The 13,839-nt window shown below is 42.0% G+C and overlaps 1 protein-coding gene across 3 annotated transcripts in view; it reads left to right on the plus strand.

Annotated features, from left to right (window-relative positions):
- Nucleotides 1-13,839, plus strand: part of LOC105921041 (diacylglycerol kinase beta) — a 309,320-nt gene that overhangs the window by 71,347 nt on the left and 224,134 nt on the right. The gene's annotated exons all lie outside the window — the stretch shown is intronic.

Below are 13,839 nucleotides of genomic sequence, written 5' to 3' on the forward strand. Positions count from 1 at the left end.
GCGGTTGCTGTAGGCCACCCGTAGGCCTCCCAAGCCCTTCCCAGATGGGGGCAACAGACCCTGGAGTCAGATTCACTAGGCGCCCCACTCCAAATGCCCCCAGAGCCCCAGGAACCCCTCAATCCAGCCACTGCGCCCTGCAGGAACCAACCCACAGCCCCCTATTCCACTAAGTGATGGAGTTGATCAGAGGAGCCCAAAGAGACCAATCAGATGTGGATGCAGATGCTGTCTCAAGATCAATATGATCCAACAAAAGATCTCTATACTGATTGATACTGAGATTTTCTTTACTTTTCCAATTCATGAGGATAGTTTTTTTGCGATACATAATGGAGTGAAAACCATGTAAACTATTTCTTTTTCCAGAGGACTTTCCTCAAAATTACAGAGCAAGCAAACTGATGGGGAAGGTGTAATTTTACAGCTCAGGCACTTTGATAAGTCCTTAAATATCTGTGTCCAGAACCTGTGGACTGGTGTGCATAACCATAACGCATGAATATAATTATCAGGATGATTGCCTATGCAGTATGGACAGATATTAGATTGTGCCAAACCCATCTTGAATAATCTTTGTCCTGTGTAGTGTACTCTGTGAAGGATTTTGTATTGTATTAGTTGTAAGTTGGTGTTTCTAGTCAATTTGAAAGTTCTTATACATATCTGAGCCCAGAAGAATCCTGTTCCCATTTCATAATAGGAAGAGATATTGAATCATCTATTTTAGTCAGTGTCCTGTATGATTTAGACAGTAGTTTGGAGGGGGGGAGGGGGGGGGGGGTTAAATCTAGGAACTCTGATACATTAGTTGGGATTTGTAAACCACCATTAATATGCTTATATTTATTTCTAATTATAGATTTAAGTTGTTCATATTCCAAGAATTTATTTTTACTAATGCCATATTGCATATTTAGTTTAGCAAAATTGATGAACTCGGTTCCGTCAAGTAGATGTTCCAGATATTTAATACCTTTATTCTTCCAGTATGTAAAGTTTATCATTTTATTATTTTGTAGGATATCAGGGTTATTCCAGATAGGTGTACGACTGCATGGGATAAGGGATGACTTTGTCATTTTAAGGAACTCCCACCATGCTGTCAGAGTAAAACTAATGTTGATATTTTTGAAGCATGTATGCCGTTTTATATTTGAGCTAATAAACGGCAAATCTGAAATCATGATATTATTGCACATTTCCTGTTCTATATCTAACCAAGGCTCATCTAGATGGCTATTTTATCCATTTAGAGATGTATTGTAGCCTATTTGCTAAGTAATAGTTATGGAAGTTAGGCAAATCTAATCCCCCTCTGTCTTTAGTCTTCTCTATTGTCTTTAAGCTAATACGTGGGGGTTTATCTTTCCAAAGAATTTTAGAAATAGCAGAGTCTAGAGATTTAAACCAGTCGGATGATGGTTTATTGGGAATCATTGAAAATAAATAATTAATTCTAGGTAGGACCATCATTTTTATTGAAGCTACCCTACCCATAAGTGAAATTGGAAGCGATTTCCATCTTTTAAGGTCCTCTTCTATCCTGTTTAAAAGTGGGGCGTGGTTAAGTTTAAGTAAATCCGTTAATTTAGATGACACAGTAATACCTAAATATTTAATATTTCCTGATTGCATTTGTAAATCTAGGGAGTTCTCGAGAGAGCAATTAATTGACAGTACCGTAGATTTAGACCAGTTTAAAGAGTAATCTGATACTTTAGAGAAAGATTCTAGTATTCTAATTACTTGTGAAAGAGAATTATTTGAATGCTGGAGATAAAGTAATACATCATCCGCGTATAGACTATTCGTATGCTCTATTTTCATGCATTTTATACCTTTTACAGCTTTTGCTTGTCTGATTGTTGCTGCTAGAGGTTCTATAAAGATGGCAAAAAGTGAAGGAGAAAGAGGGCATCTCTTTTATTATCATTTATTTTCTAGATTTAGAAGATCAATACTGTAGCCTAGGTAGAAATTAATTAGAAGCTCACTGTTGTTAGCCAGTAAACCCAATGTTTTCTCTCATGGCTGGTTTGCAGCTAACTGTTGTTAGCGGGCTAGCCCATTGTCTCAGGCGACTGCCATCTTGAGACTCTCGGCTGTAGGCTACCTGTACTGAAGACTGAGGCTGATTCGGTTATGTTGAGTATGGATAAACAATCACTCCAGGGTGTCGGGTTAGAACAGCTGATATATATGTCCAGGTGAGTTAGTGAAAAAAAAGTGTCCGAGTCCAGTATTGAGCTTTACTTCCTTTTAATTAGCTCGTGAGGTTCAGCCATACATATAAAGGCACGTGTGATGGGTTCACGTGAGTGTGTATGTGTGTGGTTTTCTACAAAGATAAACGAAGAGAAATTACGAGAATTTGTCTGTAAATCATTTCACAATAAACCAAATATCCAGGAATGAATAGATGTCTTCAAACATCACCACAGACTAATAACTGGCCGATATCCGACCCCGAAAATGTAAACAATAATAATAAACCCTGCTTTTCAACTGGAAACGGTAACAGCTGCATCAATCAAACGAGCTCAATAGCTTAATGCTAACAGCTAACCTTTAACTCTCAATAATACACGTAAACAGCACTAAACGACCATAACATTCGGCAGGACACAGTACAACACAGCTCTCAGACATCTACGAAACCGAACCAAACCAACAACAATACCACTTACGTTCATTGGACGCACACAATAGAAAGAAGTAAACAAAGTCAGCCTTGAGAGCCGCACCACTCAATGCTCAGATCCATATACAGGATGTAACAAATATGAACGTGAAGCCACCCAGTGGCTGAAATAAATACTACATCTAAAACACTGATAACACTGAAACCTAAACTAGAGGGCTGAAAACAAATAATTAACAGTCTTTTGTACACTACCGAAGCTTATCGTTGTTAGAGAGTGGGGTGGATATTAATTGTTATCAAGAAGGAAGGCACACTGCTCATTAATTCAGAGAAAGTTTCATCTTTGTCTTTGCAAATTTATTCAAAGGCATGGAGCATTTGAATGCCTCTGTCCCAACGCAGTCAAGAAACAGAGTGAGAGGAGAAGGGCACACTACACTTTTATTACATTGTGGGTTAACATATGAAGTGGGATTAGCCTTCATCTGAGAAAATAGGAGTGCACACAATGGTATGATCCAGTTCTTGTCTAACACAAATCCTCTGTGTCCTTGGCTAAAGAAAACATAATAATTAATCTGTAAGCATGTGAGCTTCTTTCACATGGGAAAGTTATGCAGGTGCATCTGGACAAGATATGATCAGAGTTACATACATCAATTTAAGCTATTGTCTCAGTCGAGCACCATCTTGAGCATTTCGGTTATAGGCTACCGAAGTTAATCATTGTTAGTGGGCTAGCTATTTGCCTCTTTCGGTCTGCCATCTTGAGCTCTGGGCTCTCGTAGCTAACAGTCGTTAGCCAGCTTGTTGAGAGCCTCTGTGCATTGGCGAAATCCATTTCAACACTTTTTACATCATATGTTCTGCTGTTTTAAGGGTGGTTAATCAATGCTTAATTAGATGAGGCTTAAGTATGTGTGAACATTACTGAAAAACTCCCTAGTTTCAACACTTTGCTGATTTTAATTTTTTGTTTTCTTTTATGTTGAGTGTTAAATAGTAGTATTAAACAGAAAAATTGCCATAACAGGAAATTATTTATTTAATAAATTTTAACTAGCAAACTTGTGGTTGTCTGTAGTTTTATATATATATATATTGATTGTAACTCTTTGAGACAATTAAATCAGAGTCATCTCTTTCAGCTTAACAATATGGATATACATAGACATTTTCCTTTTCTTGTGATTAATGATTAGTGATTGATAATTACAAATGCAATTATAAATTAAAGTTATTAAGGTTTACTGGTGGCTAATATAACTCAGTTTCACAACTGGTTTAAACAACCATCTCTTTATGGTAAAGGTTAAAAGGTAAAGGTTAATAATCGTTAATAAATAAGCCCAATTGGTAGATAGAATCATTGAAGGCTAGCAGCCCTTAATCACAACCATATGAAACATCTTTTGTTGATGCTTAACTTTATTTAGAATAACTCATTATTAATTGTAATGTCCTATTATAAGTATTAACAATATGCATAATAAAATAGGTACAATTGCACAGCAACAGCATCACAGAACAGATCAAAGACTACATTAACTTATGTGTGGATAATACTCTGCCCCTCATGAATTTCTGGTGTTTTGCCAAAGATAGTCCCTGGATCACCTCTTAAGTAAAGGCTCCCCTCAAGGAGAGGAAGGGAACCTTTATGTCAGGAACCATGGAGGGACTGAGAGCTGTGCAGAAGGAGCTGAGAAGAAAGATTAGGGATGAGAAAAACATCTACAGGAAGAAAACGGCACACCAGCTGCAACAGGAAAACATCAGTGGGGTTTGTAAAAGCCTGGAAAATAAATTCAGATCACAAATCAAACTTTTAAGCTTGTGATTTAGCACCGGTGAATGATATGAACAAATTCTTTATCAAATTGATCAGACACTCACCCTGCCCCCAGCACAGTCACCCATGCTACAACCCCCTTCATCTTCAACAATGGGACGCTCTTTAAATTCTGTCACATTTGCCTAGTTTCCCAGCTGGTCTGACAAGAAGAGTGCAAACTAGAATCGCAACAACCGCAAAACCAATCATTTTGGAAGATGATGAAGTCCCAGGAGCTTAATTTCAACATGCTTTAATCATGAAACACAGCATAAAACATCTTAAACCTTGGTTGAAAGGTAGAGGCCTCAAAATGAGCGGAAGAGAGGCAGTATTAGTAGAAAGGTAGGAGAGGCTGTCCTCTCTTCATTTACAACAGATTAAACATGAGGAAGAAACCAGCTGAATATGCGCAGAAAAAATATATGTTTTTTACAGGCTTATGTTTTAAATTATTATAGGACTTATTGCAAAAGACTGACTTCTTTTTAAAGTTGCAAAGTCAATCATCCCACTGTAATCAAACCCTATCTCTCACACACACAGACACACACACACACAGACACACACACACACACACAGACACACACACACACACACACACACACACACACACACACACACACACACACACACACACACACACACACACACACACACACACACAAACAAGGTCACAGTGACAGAAGCAATCCACTTGCTCCATTAAAACACCCAAAGCTGTTTTTGGCTGGTATTTATACACTCCAAGACTTTTCCTGCTCATAAAATTATTGTTGTTGGGAGTATGGGGGGATGACTATTACCCCATCTAATAGCTCTTGTTGCGTGGTGCGATATCCAGAATAAGTCGTTCTGTCGGAAAAAAGCCAAGGCCAATTAAGTGACCCTAATGTCCAAAAACAAACCCAAGAAACTGTAACTGCCGACTCGGTTACAAGTGACAAGAGACAAACAAGTCCAATGTGGCTTATAATAAGCAGACTATGCAACACTGAAGCTCACATAAACACTTCTCATGGATTGTATGCTGTTTTAATGCTGCTGAGAAATGCCAAATAAACGTAGCCTACCTGCACAGTTGCTGCAGTTGCTGTTATCAGGTGTGGATGTTCAAGTGTTGGCTCCCTACCATCAAGGAAATGTGGAGATCACATAGGTGTCCTTGGTCGGATTCCATAGTAAAGTCCTCTTGGTTACAAGCTCGTATCCAACACTGACGTTTATTGCCAATCCTTCTGGGTTTTGGAAAATCAATGGAAAAAATTCCATATGGTCACAATCACCATATCGAGAGTCACTCCGGCAGATACCATTGCGGCGGTGTTTTGTTGTTGCCATAACATGTCTGCTGAGATAAAATTCAGGACAGATCCATTCACTATTTGACTCTTACAAGTAAACTATTCAAGTGTTTGTAGACCACAAGATGGCTGCGACGCATGTTCTAAATCTAGAACTTCACACCTCTGCTCTTAGCCATCACCCACCACTGACTCCAGCCCGTGTCCCGACTCCAAACTGGTGTCCCACGAGCTTTAGATGTGTATCTACTCCAATACAAAAGGTTGAACTATCACCAGTTCTTCAGGAACCTGCTCTTTAGGAAGCTGCTGATCACGAGCATACTCGAACACCAGGACATTGAAGATTTAGATGAATGCATTCAGCTGTTGAGTCGAGACACCTTTTAATTTAAAGCCATATGTATAATTCTGACCCTGTGACATCTTCTCAACTCTCCTGAGTGGAAATATGAAGCTACCTCATGGCTTTCTATGGCATAGGCTTGTTTATTTAACTGATATGTATGAGTAATGATAATCTGTTCTTAGCTCTCATTTGTCACCTGGGACGGAAGTAACATTCCCTATAAACAATCACTCCTCTCCATCGACAATGTCTTAGTCACGTTTTTTGACTAAAACTTTGGTTTTCTACTTCGTTTCAGAGTGTACCCTTTGTTTTCTTCCTGCTTCCTGAGCCGATCTCATGAGAGTTCCCAGAACAGAGCGCAGCACTTGGTATTTTATCTTGGCGAAAGAGCAGCAGCCTGCTAATATGGAAGACAGTAAGAGAAGCAGACCAGAAATAGAACAGAATAGAACATCATATACCTATCCTGTGGACGTAAAAATTCCCAACAGCAACACTTCGTTTAAAAACAGCAAATTAGATTGATATGATTGGCAAGCTGTTGTACCAATTTGAGCCTCAAGGAGTCAGTATTACTTATAGCTCATTTAAAGCCATACTAAATCATTTTTGAGTGGTGCTACCCCTACAGGACGTTTTGAAAATAGTTCTGCCGTAAATTCCCGCTGCCCTGGGCGTGTCCACCACTCGGCCCAGCTACAGTACACTGTCTTTCGCTCTCTCTCAAGCTACTTTTTGAGAGAGAGAGAGAGAGAGAGAGAGAGAGAGAGAGAGAGAGAGAAATGTGTGACGTGTATAATGCAGCCCCATTGAGTCTATTTTTAGCTCTTGTTTATTTAGGAGAGGGAGGTAGACAAGGACGCGGTGAGACAGAGAAAGATGTGATTTGTGTGTCTGCAGACGGACAGTGGCCAGAGTCACCGGCTTGCTGTCTGTAGCGCTGTGGGAGCTGGACTATTAATAGCTCTTTAACTAGTGGTTTAGTATGTTGCCCAAATAAGAGACTTCACGGTCAAAAACACGTCCAATAAACCGCAACCTGTGACTCACGAAATTTACAAGAGACTTAAAAAAACAAGCCAGTAGTTGCTTATAATAAGCAGACTTGGTAACACTGCCACTGATGCCAATGGCATTGCATCGGGCAGCAGTAAAGCCAGGGGCGGATTAAGAAATTTTGGCCCCCTGGGCCTGACATGGTCTTGGCCCCTCAACCCCCCGCGCGTGCGGGCGCACACACATGCACGCACTATGCAAGAAATACTGTATACTGTGAACAGACATGCACACTGTCCTGTACAGAAGAGTGCACATACTGCACACACACTATTAGGTATACCACACAGACACTGACAAGCACAGGTTTCACACAGACACAGGGGGAGGGGATAAATGGCCTAAAAATAAACATTTTGGAAAATGATTATGCCCACTTCAGTGATGGTGCATTGGGTCATTTGAGAGATATTATGTATTGGAAGTTGGTAGCTATCATGAAATAAACCCCCCACCCCACCCAAAAAACTAAATCGGACATGATTTTTGCCCCCTTTTCCTCCCTTCTATCATTAAAAATAAAATAATATCTTAGGAAAACACTTTGGCATAACGGCAGCTGTGCAGCAAATTGAGGCTCAAAGTCTGTATCTATTTGTGGTTAAGCTTGAGGAGAAGGAGAAAGGTAAAATGATAACATGCATCGGAGAGCACCACAAAGAAAGGTGTAGGCCAGTTCATGGTACAAGGGCTGCATGCAGGTCAAGATAGCCCATTTCCAAGAATGCTATAGTGGCTGGACAGGCACTGGACATGTCCTGAACTCAGTGTCAGACGTGGCTGCCGAATACTTGGATGAAGTGAAGCAGCTGACAGATCTCATGCTGCCCCATCTGAAGACTGTCCTGGCCAGGCAGAGGATGGATGAGGAGACCTTCCCAATGGACCCTGTCAGTGAACAGGCTAGTAACATTGATGGCACCCCTGTGCACAACATTGGGATGGAGAGACAATGTGGCAAGGTGGACTACAAACTGAAGAAGTTGGGCACACTGAACGCAGTCAATAGGTCAATAATTTTACAGAAGTGCCAGGAGCTTCAGAGGTTTCAAGGCAGCAGCACAAGCAAAAAGGGAGGTTGAACTCAACTGGAGTAAATTCATGAAGGCAAAATTCGAGAGTAGGGCAGATGAGAAACAAGAGATGGCTCAAAGAAAGGAGAGTAAGAGACTAGACATGCTGGACACACTGAAATCTTTTGATGGCCCCTTCACGATAGTGGGGAAGTTGAAAAGTTCCTTGTGGATGAAAGTCTGCACAAGAATGCAAAGCTGCAGAGAATGAAGCTTGAGGTTCAGTTTGCCAGAGAAAGCACCAAGCTTCTGCCTAAAGTCAATCCTATCTTCACAATCCAGGTGACACTTCCCAGAAATGTCGAAAGTGCAATTCTCCAAGTTATAATGGATACTTAGAATTTTATGGTGGTGGTAAGTATTCATGAAAACAGGTAGCCTAACATTAGTGAATGGGTGAATTCTGGAAATAACCTAAAAATCTTACACAGTGCACCTTTAAGCAAGGGGTTTCTTTCGTGCTTTCAATTTTGCAAAATCATCCACCACATCATTGAAGTCCAACTCTCCTGTCAGCTCACTCTCAATTGCCATTAGAGATAACGCATTTAATCTTTTCTGAGTCATTCTTGTGCGCAGCTCAATTTTTTACTCTTGACAAAAGAGAGAATGAGCGTTCTCCCTCACAGTTACTGACCGGTAGAGTGAGAAAAATCTGTAGCGCAATGTATGTATTAGGAAACGTAGGCTGTAGTCCAAAATGTATTATTGTTTTGAGCAGTCCTGAAGGGGTCCTCTCCTCATCAGTGTTGTTGAGCTGTATAAAAGATTTGAACTGTATAAGCTCCTGTCCAAGACTTTCATTGAGGTCAGATGGGTATGATTCAGTGAGAATCTTGGCCTTGTGAAGGACTGAAGCATTGGACTCTGTATCCAAAGAGAAAAGGACACTGAACAAATTGTTCAGATGTTTGTAGGCCTCCAGACGGTGATTAAGGCTTGAACTCAGTTGATCAATAGAGGCAATAAATGTCTCTATTTGAAACAGTTGCCTTCCCTCAAGCACAACATCTGGGGATGCTGATTCATCAGCAAACTTTTTACGTTTCCTCGTCCGTTCAGCCCTGTAAGATGGGGTGCCACCCAACATGTTTAAGGCTTTCTGCTCAAAATGATCAAATAGATCTCTTTGGGAGAGAACAAAGGTGCGCAGAGATTCCACCAATCTAACTGCTGTACCAAGGTCCATGTCTGCTTTTTGAAGTTGCAGACTTGTGGCCTGAAATCTGGACAGAACAGTGTCCCAAAAGCCTGCCATGAAGGCCATCTCAAGTGAATCCAGCTTCCGCACTAGACTGTCAGCTTCAGTTCGTGTGTCTCGTTTCTCTGTGTCATCAGTGGAAATAACCTGTAGTGCTGCTTTTATTTTACTGTAGTTCTGCCACAGTGCTTTGGTAGATTCTGCACGGCAACTCCAACGCGTGTTGGATAAAGCTTTAAGTGTGAGATCTATGTTGGAATTGCCAAATACCCTGTCCCATCGGTGTGTGGATGCAGTTGTGAAGTTGTAAATAGACTGAATCAAGTCAAAATACTTAGAGACTTCATTTCCACATCTGTCAATGCTGTTGACTCCCACCAAATTCAAAGAGTGAGCTGCACATGGAATATAGTGTATTAATGGGTTGCTTTTCTTTAAGTGAGCCTGCAACCCATTATACCTCCCTGACATGTTGCTGGCATTATCATAAGCCTGCCCCCTGCAATTTGACAGCTCTAACCCTAGATTTTCCAACACAGACATGACACAGTTAGCCAAACTTTCACCTGTATGGCTAGTAATGGGCTCAAAACCCACAAAGCGTTCAACAACACTGCCCTCTTTGCTAACAAAACGGAATATGAATGTCAATTGGTCCACATGAGATAAATCTGGGGTTGAATCCACAATGATAGAGTAGTATTTGCTTGCTTGCAGTTCATCTGCTATAGCCTGTTTGGTTTTTGCACCCATCAATTCAATGAATTCCTCACAAATGGTGGAGGACAGATATGAGGTATTACCTCGACCCATCTGCCCAAACTTTCTGATGTGATCCTTTAGAAAGGGATCAAATTCAGCCAGGACCTCCAGAATACCAAGGTAGTTCCCATTGAGAGGAGACCCTAACGATTCATTTTTACCCCTAAATGCAAGGCCCCTTTCTGCAAGGAATTTAATGACTGCAACAACTCTTTGTAACACCTGCCTCCAATAGCTGCTCTCTGCCTGAAACTGTTTGAACAGGTCTGCATCAACTGTGGCACCTTTGGCGCGGTTCAAGACTGCTTGCATGCAGGTTATGTGCTCAGCACTTCGCTCATGTTCACCAAATCTTTCTGAGTGTTTCCAATCACAATAGCCTGTCACAAAAGAATGCGTTTTTGGGGAAAACAGTTTGCATGCAAAGCAGTAAACATTACCAGTAGAGGGAGAGTACATCAGCCACTCTCTTTGTACTCGTTGTCCATTGGGCAAGTGTGAAGTAAAATGTTCATTGTTTAGGCATCGGGTTTTGCCTCCTAGCCCACTGTTCCTCACAGAAGCTGGATAATGGCTGTGACGGTTGTGAAATGATTTTGCACCTCTTTGAATAAGAACTTCCTTCATTGACTCAGTGAGGGTCTCAGCCCATTTAGCGGGATCACTAGGTAGAGTTGTCACTGTAGATGGTGTTGAAGAAAGATTCAGCTCATTTTCTATGCTGTCCAGAGGTGCAGTGACCTCACATTCATCCGAGCAACTGGCTACTGCTGAATTGGTTGAATCATAAGCATCAGAAGCATTTGGTTCAGTGTCTACACTTGTAGTGGTCTCAGGATCTTGGGAGCTACATGCTAGCTCAGGTGCATTGCTAACCTTAGCTGAATTTGCAGTAGCATTTATAGAATTGCTTTCAGCAGATGTCTTTGTACTGAAGAAGCTGGAGATATTTGGAACACTCTCAAGTAAAACTGATTCCTTTTTTTTCTTTTCTTGCTGAATTTTTTTTCTAGCTCCTCCACTTAAACGTTTATCCATATTTCCCTTCTTTCTTTGCACATTGGCTCTTTGCCTATCACAACAGATAAACCAACTATGTGTGTGTGTGTGTGTGTGTGTGAGTTTGTTTGTGTGTTTATGATCGGTGCTGCTTCCTTCAAGTGTGTGAGGTGATTTAGAAAACTAGCAACCCAGCATCAACACTCCAAAGCAGAGAATAACAGCTTACTAGCATAGACAATTGAGAGCAGAGAATCAACTGATTCGTCTGATAGACAGCAGGAGAGCAGAGTGGTCAGTGATGATCGAATCAAGAAAATGTCTAAATGGCAAGGGAACAGACTGATTTGTACTGAGGAGAAAGAGAGAGAGAGCCAATTACAGTGAAATATATTCCAAAAGAGCCAAGTGACTAGCTGAAGACAGGGACAAATGCCTTGGAGTGACCAACAAGAGTGCAAAGTACCAAATGGCAAAATGTGGGAAGACCAACAGGCAGATCTGCTTTTACCACTTATCTTCACAACCAAAAAGTCGCTAAATGATGTTTTTAGTCGCTAGCCAGGTATGGCCAAAAGACACGAAATCTAGCGGCAAAGTCGGTCAATCACACTGACAGTGAAACAAATATTTTGAAAAGATAATAATTGTACAACTTTGTGCACTTTTGTCTTCTATCTAAATATTTTCACAAAGGACACCAAAATGTTGCTATCTGCAGGCAGCTTGCTAGCTATGATGGCAGCAACGATGTCTGCCAGACAGGAGAGAGTGGTCAGTGACGATCGAATCGAGAAAATGACAAAATGGGTCAAAGACCAAAAAGTTATTAACTGACAGCAGTGACAAATGTCAGACTGTAAACTTTTTCGAAAGAAAAGGACAAAATGGGAAGATGCTGATAGTAACAGCAAAATGGAAAATATAAGAATTTCCAAGTAATGCTCAACTCAAGTGTGTGTGTGTGTGTGTGTGTGTGTGCGCGCATTAAACTTCTTGTTGAATGATTTCAAATTATCTCTGAGTCTGAACTGAGGGAAAGGAAACCAAATTTTGAGCAGTCTCTCACGAGTTCAAAATACCAAATGAGGAGATTCTAAAAGAACAGACCGGTTTATGAAAGACTCGATGGGGGAGGGGCACAGCTAAGAATACTTGAGTGAGATTCTGTGATCCAAATTCGAGATAGAGCTTTTTGATAATGATAATTTGTCAGAGTAAGGTTGTGTAATCAAAATTTGAGAATGAGCTTTGTCAATCAATCAAGAATATTTGCATTAAGTTCTGTGATCAAAATTCAGAAACAACCTTTAATAATTGATAAAGAATATGTGAGTGAGGTTGTGTGATCCATCCAATTTGAGAATTAGCTTTGATAATAATGATTGAGAGCCTCTGGCCCTCTGTGGATCATGGCCGCGGGGCCAATTTTGCCTGGCCCCTTGGGGCCTCTGTGGGTCGTGGCCGCGGGGCCAAGTTGGCCTGGCCCCTTGGGGCCTCTGACCCTCTATGGATCGGGGCCAAGTTGGCCTGACCCCTTGGGGCCTCTGGCCCTCTATGGATCATGGCCGCGGGGCCAAGTTGGCCTGACCCCTTAGGACCTCAGGCCCTCTGTGGGTCGCGGCCGCGGGGCCAAGTTGACCTGGCCCCTTGGGGCCTCTTACCCTCTATGGATCGTGGCCGCGGGGCCAAGTTGACCTGGCCCCCTGGGGCCTCTGACCCTCTATGGATCGTGGCCGCGGGGCCAAGTTGACCTGGCCCCCTGGGGCCTCTGACCCTCTATGGATCGTGGCCGCGGGGCCAAGTTGGCCTGGCCCCTTGGGGCCTCTGACCGTCTATGGATCATGGCCGCGGGGCCATGTTGGCCTGACCCCTTGGGGCCTCAGGCCCTCTGTGGGTCGTGGCCGCGGGGCCAAGTTGACCTGGCCCAAGTTGACCTGGCCCCTTGGGGCCTCTTACCCTCTATGGATCATGGCCGCGGGGCCAAGTTGTCCTGGCCCCTTGGGGCCTAAGATTATTATTTTTGCAAAAGTAGTTTTGCTTGGGTCGCGGCCGCGGGGCCAAGTTGGCCTGGCCCCTTGGGGCCTCTGGCCCCCTGGGCCTGGGCCCGGTAGGCCCGGTCATTAATCCACCTATGAGTAAAGCCGTTCTTTTTACCGCGTGAACGAGACCAGAGCCGCAAAACCACCTCTGGTTTGGTATCGCAAAAAGTTGCAACTGTGATTTTTCGGCCGGATATACTTAGGGGAGATGACAGACCCCTCATTCGTCTCATTAACACTTAGATTTCCATCACAGGGACTTAGAAGAGGACACTGTTACTTAGTGGGGCTTTAGTCAACTCAAGTAGAGATCTAATTTCTGCTTTCTATAGACACAGTATTTCTGAGAAAGTTATCATCTAATCCTTTTTACATATGTGCTTGTTTCTGGTAACACTAACTGGGAACCAATCTGGCTAAAGCGAACAAAACTGAACCAATTTGTTCTTCTTTTAAAATCAATAAATTTCCTTCATCCATACAGAGGAGATGTAAGCTGAATAAATCTTTGTCAGTCCACAGTAGAAATCTGTCTGTTTCACTTTGCTTACCGTTGTGGTGAGCTGTAG

The sequence above is a fragment of the Fundulus heteroclitus genome, chromosome 7, assembly GCF_011125445.2.
Source record: "Fundulus heteroclitus isolate FHET01 chromosome 7, MU-UCD_Fhet_4.1, whole genome shotgun sequence".
NCBI classification, from domain to species: Eukaryota; Metazoa; Chordata; class Actinopteri; order Cyprinodontiformes; family Fundulidae; genus Fundulus; species Fundulus heteroclitus.